This window comes from Dipodomys spectabilis, unplaced genomic scaffold, assembly GCF_019054845.1.
Source record: "Dipodomys spectabilis isolate Male_0828 unplaced genomic scaffold, ASM1905484v1 ptg000092l, whole genome shotgun sequence".
Taxonomy (NCBI): domain Eukaryota; kingdom Metazoa; phylum Chordata; class Mammalia; order Rodentia; family Heteromyidae; genus Dipodomys; species Dipodomys spectabilis.
The window spans coordinates 15,205,261-15,216,228 of record NW_024870769.1 but is presented as its reverse complement, the minus strand read 5'-3'; the positions used below and the strand labels follow the sequence as shown (position 1 = coordinate 15,216,228).

Below are 10,968 nucleotides of genomic sequence, written 5' to 3'. Positions count from 1 at the left end.
AATTGCACTGCACTGTAGTTTTGAAGGTGATAGATACTGTGAATTTGGGAAGGGAAGAAATTGGTTGATCAGAGTTAGGTAGGCTGGGAAAGGAGCTGGTCCAGAAAGTTTAAATAGTTTCAATGTGGACCTCACCGAGACATTTGAAAATGTTGATCCATACTACGTAATAAAAGAAGGTTCTACAAAAGTTAGTTGCATCCTGGGACTAAAAGTGATTGTTACTCCAGTCCTGTCCTTCCTCTGTATTTCTGGAGTTGCTTCGGCCCAGTTAGACTTCATCTGCACAAGCTAAATGAGAGCAAAGACTCAGTAGACCCCTGGCTCTTCATGAACCTCCAAGCATTTCCTAAACACCTGGCCACCAGCTTTCTGCACTTAAGAAAGATGCCCTTGCCTTGTGTTTCAATTAATTCATTTGTCACTGCCACTTCTCACCCATGGGTGCCAAGCCTCCTTGCTGCTTCCTGAGATAAATCTCCTCAGGCTTCTTTTTCATTCAGATTGTACAGATTCTAAAAACTCTAAGAGTAGGAGGGATGAAAAGGCTTATTTCAGAAACTTGGCAGCCAAGGGCTGCCACATTTGTTGGAATTCTAGAGCATGAAAAACTTGGCAAGACAAAAGAAAAGAAGGAAAGGAGGGAAGGAGAGAAGGAGGGAGGGAGGATAGAGAGAGGGAAGAAGGAAAGAAAGAAAGGAAGCCAGAAAACAAGCAAGTAAGCATAGTCTTAAACAGAATTTGGTTCTAATTTTTAGATTCCTTGGTATCAAAATACACAGGATGGCTTATTTTTCCTAGTTTCAAAAGACAATGTTCAGCTGGGCACTGGTGGCTCATGCCTGTAATCCTAGCTACTCAGGAGGCTGAGATCTAAGGATCTCAATTTGAAGCCAGCCTGAGTAGGAACGTTTGTGAGACTCTTAGCTCCAGTTTATCACCAAAGAGCCAGAAGTGAACCTGTGGCTCATAATGGTAGAGCACTCCCCTTTGAGCAAAACACCTAAGAGACAAAGCCCAGGCCCCATGCTCAAGCCTCAATGCTGACACACAAATAAAAGTGCTGCTGGGCGCAGGTGGCTCATGCCTGTAATCCTAGCTACTCAGGAGGCTGAGATCTGAGGATGGCAGTTCAAAGCCAGCCCAAGCAGGAAAGTCTGTGAGAGTCTTATCTCCAATAAACCACTCACAAAACCAGAAGTGACTCTGTGGCTCAAGTGGTAGACCAGTGGCCTTGAGCTGAAGAGCTGAGGGACAGTGCCCAGGTCCAGAGTTCAAGCCCCACGAAAAAAAAAAATATAGTGCCCACTTTCTAGTTCTCTCTTCTATAGTGACTACCCCTTTTCCAGTCCAGTAAGGGTGGCTTTTGTAGAAAACACAAGGCACTCGCTTAAAGTGGTAGCACACACAGGTTTCTGAAAGAGGTTACCCTGAGCAAAAAAAAAACAGTGACACCTGTTTTAAAAAAAAATGTAAGCATAGTAATTAATGCCTTCAAATGAATGCCTTCAATCCAAACTTTTCTGGAGGCAAAGGTCAGAAAATCAGCTAGAGGAAAAACGTGAGATGCTACTTAAAACAAAATACCAAAGCAAACTAGAAGTGTCAGGGCATTTGTTTAGCCAAGCATTGAGGCACTCCACTCAAGCCCGAGTATTATAAAAGGAAAATAATATGGCAACATAAAAATGTCTAGGTTTATTCCAGTAGAATAAAGCCTTTTTCAGCAGGACTAGTACTTTCAAAAGTCTACAACCTAGCCCCTAGAAAGAGACTTCAATGAAGACATTTAGAAAACTACATGCTGGGAGGAAAAGACCCTGGGGAGATGGTGGAAGCTCCAAATGCTCAGGATCTAATTAGTCTTCAATTTCAACCAAAGTGCAATCTGGAGTTCCGTTTTGTTTTTGTTTGGAGGGAGGGTATATGTGCTGTTTGTTTTGCTTTTTCCCGTTCGTTGTTTTTAATTTTCTGCTGTGGCTCAGTGAAGGCCACTGGGAATTACTCCTCCAGGACCTCTAGGAGCTAGCTTCCTGTAAGGACTGTTTATGGGACTTGTCATCAGCCAAACTGGCAGAACAGAAGAACTGAACTTTAAAATGGTATGACTCAAGCCAGGCTTGAGGTTATAGACCTATAGTCTAAATAACCATGGCTACTGAGGAGGCTGCGATCAGAGCATGGAGATTTCAAACTAGCTTGGGCAAACCAATCTGTGAGACTCTTACCTCCAATGACATATTAAAAAGCCTGAAGTGAAGACATGGCTCAAGTAGTAGAGCACCAGCTGGGAACAAACCAGCTGAGCAAGAGCGCAAAGCCCTGCATTCAAGCCTCCCTCATGGCACAAATAATAATAAATGAATGAATTTTATGACTCAAAAAGGGCTTTAGGTTTCTTCTAACTCACGGGAATCAGAGCCTGCGGCCAGCTTCCCATATTTGTGGCTCAGGTCCCTTGTAATGCACTTCAAGAGGAACTGTGCTGTTCCTTTAAGATTGCGGTCTGGGCTTTAGGGATTAAGAAAACACAAGTTTCCCAAGATCCCTTGGTATCTACTGTCAGGCACACATTCAACTTAACTTTCCCATGCATTATACTTTGAGTGCTAAATTAGATGGGCCCTCTAACAAGGAGTAGAGTTTCTCCAGGGAGACCAGCAAAACCAGACTTCCTCAAGTCTACCCCTGCTTAGGGATAGCAATGTCCAAATTCCCTCCCTACCTGAAATATGGGCCCATTTTGGAGAGGAAGTTTGCTTGAGTTTACATCCCAGCACCACCTCACTTTACAGCAGTCAGGCTAGTGACAAGTTATTAAAAACCTCCCACTAGAAATAACAACAGGGACAGAAGGATTTGCTAAGTAGATTAATGAGTTAAGGTTTTTAAAGGACTTACAACAGTTCCCAGCACAAGATAAACATTCTGCAGGTACTCTCTGAGAAAATAGGCATTTTTTGTTGTTGTTGTTGTTCTAGGGTTTGAAACCAGGGCCTAGCATTGTCCCTTAGCTTTTTCTGCTCAAGGTGGTGTTCTACCATCCAACTTTTTGCTAGTTATCAGCCCAGACTGGATGTGAACCGTGATCCTCAGATCTCAGCCTCCTCATTATCTAGGATTTCAGATGTGAGCCATTAGCAAGCAGCCCCACAGGATTGTTTTTATATAAATAACAACCTATGATTCACTTCACTGCTCTCCGTGTCATGGAAGGGATGTGATTCATAAGGTTTTAGAAATCTGAACAAATGACAAGAATGCAAGTGTTGAAGCACTTAAAAAAAAACCCATCTCTGTGTATCACCTTTACCAAAATAAAACAAAAAACCCACATTAAATATCAATCAATGAGAACATTTTGAAAAGAAACAGGAAACCTTTGCTATGATGGCACCTTGAGCAAAGAGAAACTTTTCCATCAACTTCTTCTGTGTGTGGGGGTGGGGAGGTGGTCATGGGGCCTGAACTTTGAGCCTGGGCACTGTCCCTCAGCTCTTCAGCTCAAGGCTAGCGCTCTACCACTTGAGCCACAGCACCACTTCCGGCTTTTTCTGCTTATGCGGTGTTGAGGAATTGAACCCAAGGCCTCATGCATGCAAAAGCAAGTCTACCACTGAGCCACCTTCCCAGCCCTTTTCCATCAACTTCTGATTCCACACAATTAAAAGATTTTTTAAGGCTGGGATGTGGCTCAGAGGTAGGGCACTTGATCAGTATACAAGAGGCCCAGCAAAGAAAAAAAAAAAAGATAAAATAACAAGAGGCTGGATGTTGCTTGGTAGCACAGTACATGTCCAGCATGTTCACAGCCAGGGTCATCACCAGCATCAATGGGGGGAGTGGGGAAGAGGGAGAGAAAACACTAAGATTTTCTTCAACATTTTTTTTTCCTTTGGTACGTGTGTGCTGGTACTGGGGCTTACACTCAGGTCCTGGGCACTGTACCCTAGCTTTATCTGCTCTAGGCTGGTGCTCTACGACCTAACCCACAACTCTACTGCCAGCTTTTGGTGATTCCTTGGAGACGAGAGTCTCTTGGCTATGTCTTCCTCATCTTCTAACTTCGACCCTCAGATCTCAGCCTCCGGAGTAGCTAGGATTACAAGAGTGCGCCACCAGCGCCAGGCTTCTCCAGCAATGACTAGCAATTGCTTTTTAATACCTGGAGAACAGGGAATCAGTCCATCTGCACTCCTCAGTTAAGGGAGTTTTGTTTTGTTTCTTAAGCAAGTCTCCAAAGCAGAGGGGCGCAGATGGTAAGTTAATCATTGCCCACTGACCCTGACTCCACTCAGAATCTTTTCCCCCCAGAATGAAGCTGAGTACGGAAGCGCCAGGCTGGAGATGCTCTCGCCCGCACGGGTGGCCGGCTGGCGGGGATGGATGGAACTTCTGCAGCCGCCGAGCGCGGCGGTGCCCACCCCGGCCAGCCCCGGGCTCCGGCGCCGGCGCTGCGCACCCACTCCCCGCGCTCCTCGGAGACTCGGGTTGCACGTCAAGGACTGCGCTTCCTTCTCCGAAGCAGGACCGTGTTCGTCCATCTTGGCAATTTCTCAGTCGTCCCTTACGTTTCTCACTTCCCCCTCCGCCTCCAGAACCTCGCCTCCCTCCGAAGCCGCCCGCGGTCTACCCCAGACGGACGGGCTTCGCGCTCCGGCCCTTAGTGACGGGACCGCTTCTGGGGACCCTGAACTGGGATCTCCGGTCCCGGGCAGCACAAAGGTCACTGCCGGGCGCGGCGCAGGGGGCCAGGGGCTGCCCGGCGAGGGTGGGCGGGGAAGAGGAAGCTCGGGGAGGAGGGGGCCCCCCGGCCGCCGGGGTCCGACGCCTTCCCTCGCCGGACACGCGCGGACCCGTGGGCCGGCGGCTCCTCCCAGGGAGACGCACGCGGGGTCTGGGGGATCGCGGCTGCTCTCGGGGGGCCAGGAGCTCGGATCGGCTTCCCCGGGGCTCCCCGCATTGTTGGCGGCAGCGCCGGCAGCGGCGCGACTCCTACCTTCACCAGCAGCCCCAGCAGCAGCGCCGCCGCCCTCCGGGGCCAGCGGCCCATGGCTCCTGCGCGTCCTCCCCTGGAGGCGGCTAGCCGGGTGGCCGGGGCGGGGCGGGGCCGGGTTCCCGGCGCGACAGACAGGCGGGCGGACTCGGAGCAGCGAGCCCGGCGCGATCCAGCCGGTGACTGGCAGACGCACCGCCCTCGGCCGCCCAGGCGCGCGCCCGAGCCCTGCGCGTGCCCGGCCGCCACGGAGGCGCGCGCCCGACCGCCGCTAGCGCAGGGTTCCCGGAGCTCGGAGGGTACGGGTGGGTGGGGGGTGTCTGGGAGGGGGGGAGTACCTAGGCGCCGGATCCGAGCCCAGGGGGTGAGTGCGCCCTAAGGGGCAGGAGGGGTTCCACAGCTTGGCGAGCAGTTAGCCCGTCTGCGGGGTCTCCTCTTCTCAGGGACATCATCTTGTCACCCCTTAACCACAGGAAGGCCCAGGAAGGTTTTCAAAGATGCAGGATCAGCATGGTGCCGCAGGCTCAGGCCTGTAATCCTAGCTCTGCAGAGGGTTGAGATCTGAGGATCCAAGTTCAAAGCCAGGCAAGAAGGTCTGTGAGACTCTCATCTCCAATAAACGAGCAAAAAGCCAGAAGTGGAGCTATGGCTCAAATGGTAGAGCACCAGCATTGAGCACCCAGGCTCTAGTTCAAGCCCCAAGACAGGCACACATACATCCTTGCAAACACAGCCTCCCGGGGGCCAGAAGAGAGAGAAGGTGGGGGAGGTCACTGCTGCAGAAGGAAGGGGCTTAGTGTGCCTGCTTATAGTTTTGGCTCTCCTCTTGGGGGACATGTCAAAGGGAAACCCAAAGCCTGAGTGACTGAGAAATGGAAGGCTTCTTTCTATACCTCATCTAAATGCTGGTGTGTCTATCCCTATTAGAACTCTGTCACAGTTGAGCCCACAAATGGAAAAGAAATGTACAAATGGACACGAATACTTCTTGTGAAAAAAAAGGGGGTGAGGGGTTGGATGGGGAAAAAAACCTGAAGGGAGAAAAAAATATATTTAAACAACTAAGATACATAGTGTTGCATGCAGAGACCAGGACAACAGAAAAAAACAAATACAAATAACCACTGCTAGAGTGAAAACCTCAACTAGGTTTCTATCCAACCTGTCAATCTCCATGTCTAGAATTTCTTTTCTTTTCTTTTTCACTGCAGAGTTTTACTTCCTTTAATTGGTATAAAGTTAGAGTGTTGACTGTGCCTTCCCCCAGGCTGATAACTCACCCTTCTATTCTCTGAGCCTTTAAGAGGTGGTAGCTGCATGGAGAATGGAATGAGAATAGAAGGGCCAGCCAGGCAGGTTCCTTGTGTACAAATTAGAAGGGCATCAAGTATCACTGAAACAGTAAGCAGATGAAGAATCTACTTACTACAACAACCTTCTAGTTGACTGAATTGGTATTAAAAGAAATCCTTTGGACTTGTGGGCCACTAATCTAGCTCCTTGGTTTCTGTGTCAGGTGAAGATATGGCGGGCAGAGTATGTGCCTTCACCCCATCCATGACAACTCCATTCCTTTCAGATCTGAGACCGACCATCTGCTTGGGAAATGCCCTCTCCCTCAGGGAGTAAACATCTATGCTAGCCTGAAGAAAAAAATAGTTTCTTCCTCTTAGGCCATAGCATATCAGTTATCTAGAAATACCACATGGGGCAAAAGTCTTCAGGAGAGCCTAGATGAGCTCTTGCATCTCAACAGTTCATTCCCTAACTTGTCCTTCAAGGTGGTTTGTTTTTTTTCTACTTCAGTTTGATAAGGCTATTGATTCAGCATTGGCTCAGAGGGCCCGGAACAGAGTCAATTTCAGGGGCTCTCCAAATACACACAGATCTGTGATGATGTGTGGGCTTTTGTATTGAATGGGTTGAATTCAGAGATGTGATAGAGCTTATTAAAGCGGATAAAGTGGAAATTGTAGGCTGTGACAGTAAAAATGCTGGTTCTAATACTAAAAATAAGTAGGAAGAAAATGGCTTTTTAAATGCCATCTCCTGTTATTACTCATCATTTTTTGAAGAGAAGCATAGAAAACACTTCTAAAATTTATTCTAGCATTACAAAAATGATGGCATTGCACTATCAGGGAATACCAACAGAAAGAAGCTTAAAACTCTTCATTTCATTCTCATATTTTTATTATACAACATGAAGAGCCATGACTGTATGCCTGCACATGCTGCTCCTGTGGCTTAATAAATTCATTATTAAAATGCAAAAAAAGAAAAGAAGTTCTTTGATCATTTGATTGGTGCAGATGTGGACACAAACCAGACAGGCTTAGCTACCTGCGAATAGGAAAAGACCCATAACTTTTGAAAGCAAGTAACTGGTGCTGGTGGCTCATGGATCTTAATTTTACCTACTCAGGAGGCTGGCTCAAAGCCAGCTAGGTCAGGAAAATATGTGAGACTCTTCTCTCTAATTAACTACCCAAAAGCCTGAAGTGGAGGTGTAATTTAAGTGGTTCAGTGCTAGTCTTGAGCAGAAAAAGCTCAAGGACACCACCCAGGCCCTAAGTTCAGGCCCTTGGAGTAGTACCATACAAACAACAACAACAAAGATGGACTTGGCCTGCAGCTGCTCTATGAAATGTTATGGAGCCCACATGAAAAAGAATTGTCATTTATTTACATCAACTCTGGTTAGAGCACTAGTCGGAGCTTCAAGGAAAACTCACAAAATAAATAAAGCAAGGGCCAAAAAAAAAAAGGAATTGCTGCCCCTAGTAGATAAACAACAAAGTAAGAGTGTGTGTGTGTGTGTGTGTGTGTGTGTGTGTGTGTGTGTGTGTGTGTGTGTGTGTGATGGTTTCAGTGCCAGAAAGAAAAACAAGAGTAGAGCATTTGGAAGGCAGATAGGGCTGTCAATGAAACAGAAATGTGGTTCCTTCTCCTTTGGCAAATTGCAAGGAATAGAGACTTTACAGGCAGGACAGAGAGTCAAGAAACCTATGAAAAAGGCTCTGAGCCATTAGCAGCCTGGCCAGAAACTTCCCAGTCAGGATGGGTTGGGCTGGATCTCCATGTTGCCATAGAAGGATGAGATCTGAACTCAAAGATGACATAGAGATCCAGATCTGGAGTCAATTGTAAGAATTATGAATTTAGTTCTGAGTAAAATAGGATAAAATTTTCGGGTTTTGAGCTGAAAAATATTATGAGGATCACAATAACTGGAGACTTGGGCAGGATTGGAAAGGGCTGAGCAGTGAGGAGATGGCTATGATTGATGGAAGGTATCTTGGTATCTGCTTGTCTCTGCCCTCCATACTCGGTGCCATAGTTGTTGTTTGTTGGTGATGGTGGTTGTGGGGCTTGAACTCAGGGCCTGGGTGCTGTCTCTAAGCTTTTTCACTCAAGGCCCCAATGTTCTACCACTTTGAGCCACAGTGCCACTTGCAGTTTTCTGGTGGCTAATTGACGACAAGAGTATCAGAGACTTTCCTGCCCGGCTGGCTTTCAAACCATAATCTTCAGATCTCAGCCTCCTAAGGAGCTAGGATTACAGGTGTGAGTCACCAATGCCCAGCTTGTGCCATCGTTATTTTTGTAGTCTTCTTCTCATTTGGACTCCAGGGAAGAAATGAAATGAGTTGAAAGAAGAGATTAAAATCTAGCTGTATTGTATTTAAAGACTGACTGTGATAATAAATCAGCAAAGCTGAATCATGGCTGTTTGGATTTTTTAAAATACAAAGGTATTTTAAAGATAGAGATAACTCAGCTGGGAGAGTATGTTTGCTGGACGTATGTGAGCTGTGCATTTCCATCTTTACCTCTTGGGTGGGAAAGAAGAGTAAAGTGAGGTGTCTTGCACAATAGTGCTCAAAGTATTGGGGGTTTCAGGTTTCTATTCCAGGTGAATTGCAAGACAAAGTTAAAACCTTGGAAGACAACCTAGTTATAAAAAATGAGTAATGATTGCCTGGACAAGATTGGTATGGGTCATCTCAAGTGTCATCAAACAAGGCTGTCATTCTACCACTTGAGCCACAGCTCCATGTCCAGTTTTCAGCAGTTAATTGGAAATAATAGTCTCATAGGGACTTTCCTGCCCAGGCTGGCTTTGAACTGTAGTCCTCAAATCTCAGCCTCCTGGTTAGAACACTGGTTAGTAGTTAGGATTACAGGCACGAGCCAACAGAGCCTTAAAAACCTTCCAAATTTTGTGTGTGTGTGTGTGTGCACGCACATGCGTGCTGGGGTGATAGATAGGACATTGACTGTATTTATCCAGGCAGTAGTTTTTATAATTTCAATGAATGCAGAATGATATCTTCTCAGAACTCCCCTTGCAATTTTCCATAATTTTTTGTTCCAAGCAGATCTACTCCGAAGAAGAAAACTAAGAATAAACCTATCCTAATCCCTTCTGAGAACAAGATGCAAAAACTTCCTCCAGCATAATTAGAAATTAGAATAATTAGAAATGCATTATTAGAAACTCTCTTATTTCCCTTTGTGCTCCTCAAAGCCCACTTACTTATCTTTCCTAATGAAATCTATTTAGTCTTGAATAAAAGTCTTTTCTCCTGTCTCCCTTTTCACTAGTAAATTAGGTATTTCCATTGCTAACTTTAACTACTCGAGTAAGCTAGCTACTTCTGTTATTTGCTCTGCTGTTGACTTATCTCATGGATTTGTTATGATAATACAATATTAACAATTTATACATATCTTGTCACTTGACTTTTTTTTTGCCAGTCCTGGGGCTTGAACTCTGGGCCTGGGCGCTGTTCCTCAGCTCTTCAGCTCAAGGTTAACCCTCCACCTCTTGAGCCACAGTGCCACTTCTGGCTTTTTCTGCTTATCTGGTGCTGAGGAATTGAACCCAGGGCAAGGCAAGCACTCTACCACTGAGCCACCTTCCCAGCCCCGAGAGAGACCTTTTGTAATATGAGAATTTCCCAAATCTTCAGGTTCTGGTTCTTCTTAATCCAAACCATATTTTACAATAGACAAGAAATAAGTTCGAATCAATCAACTTCTTTATTGCTGTATAACAAAGATTGCCTTTTCTCCAGTCTAATGTCAGGCTCCCCATTCCTATCTGAGACTTCAAAAGAGGGACTTCCAAAGTCTGCCATAGTCTACATGTGGTTTGTCCTGCACAGGCTCATGTGCCCAGAGCTTGGGCCCTGGTATGGCAGTGTTAGATATGGAATCTTTGAGAGATATGGCCGGGCAGAAGGTAATTAAATCCTGGAGGCTCTAGCCTCATAAATCCACTAATGCTGACCACACAGAGAGGGAGAGGCGCATAGGACTGACCTCAAGAGGAGGCTACCCTACATGTTTGACCCTGCTGCATATAATCAGTGTGCTGCATATAATCAGTCTGATTCTCTGACATCTTGTGAGGCACACAGGGGCCATCACTAGGAAACTAGTATCATGGTGTTGGAAACTTCCAGTCACCAGAAACATGAGCCAATAAAACTGTTTATAAAGTACCTAGCCCCAGGTAGTTTGTACAGCAACACAAAACAGATTCATACCATGTCTACATTTCTATCAACAGTTTCCTTGTAGACAAGGAAACGTTGGCTTTTTGTATTATGAATCTCAAAATTCTTTCAGTTTCTTATTTATTATCTGGCTTGAAAGACACATCTATGTTTTTTAGCTGTTTGTCACAAAAGTACTGTACTTCTTAGTACTAAAATATATGATAAGGGCTGGAATTGTGGCTTGGTAGTAGAGTGCTTGCTTAGCATGCATGAAGCCCTGATTTTGAGTCTTCAGTACCACGTAAACAGAAAAAGCCAGAGGTGGCACTCTGGCTCAAGTAGTAGAGTGCTAGCCTTGAACAAAATAAGCTCAGGGACAGTGCCCAGGCCCTGAGTTCAAGCCCCAGGACTGGCAAAAAAAAAAAAAAGAATAAAATATATATTAATTGACTATGGATGTACTAC

The 10,968-nt window shown here is 46.0% G+C and overlaps 1 pseudogene; it reads left to right on the top strand.

Annotated features, from left to right (window-relative positions):
• Window positions 1-5,051: 5,051 nt before the first annotated feature.
• On the top strand, window positions 5,052-7,094 carry LOC122112126 (annotated as a pseudogene).
• The last annotated feature ends 3,874 nt before the right edge of the window (window positions 7,095-10,968 follow it).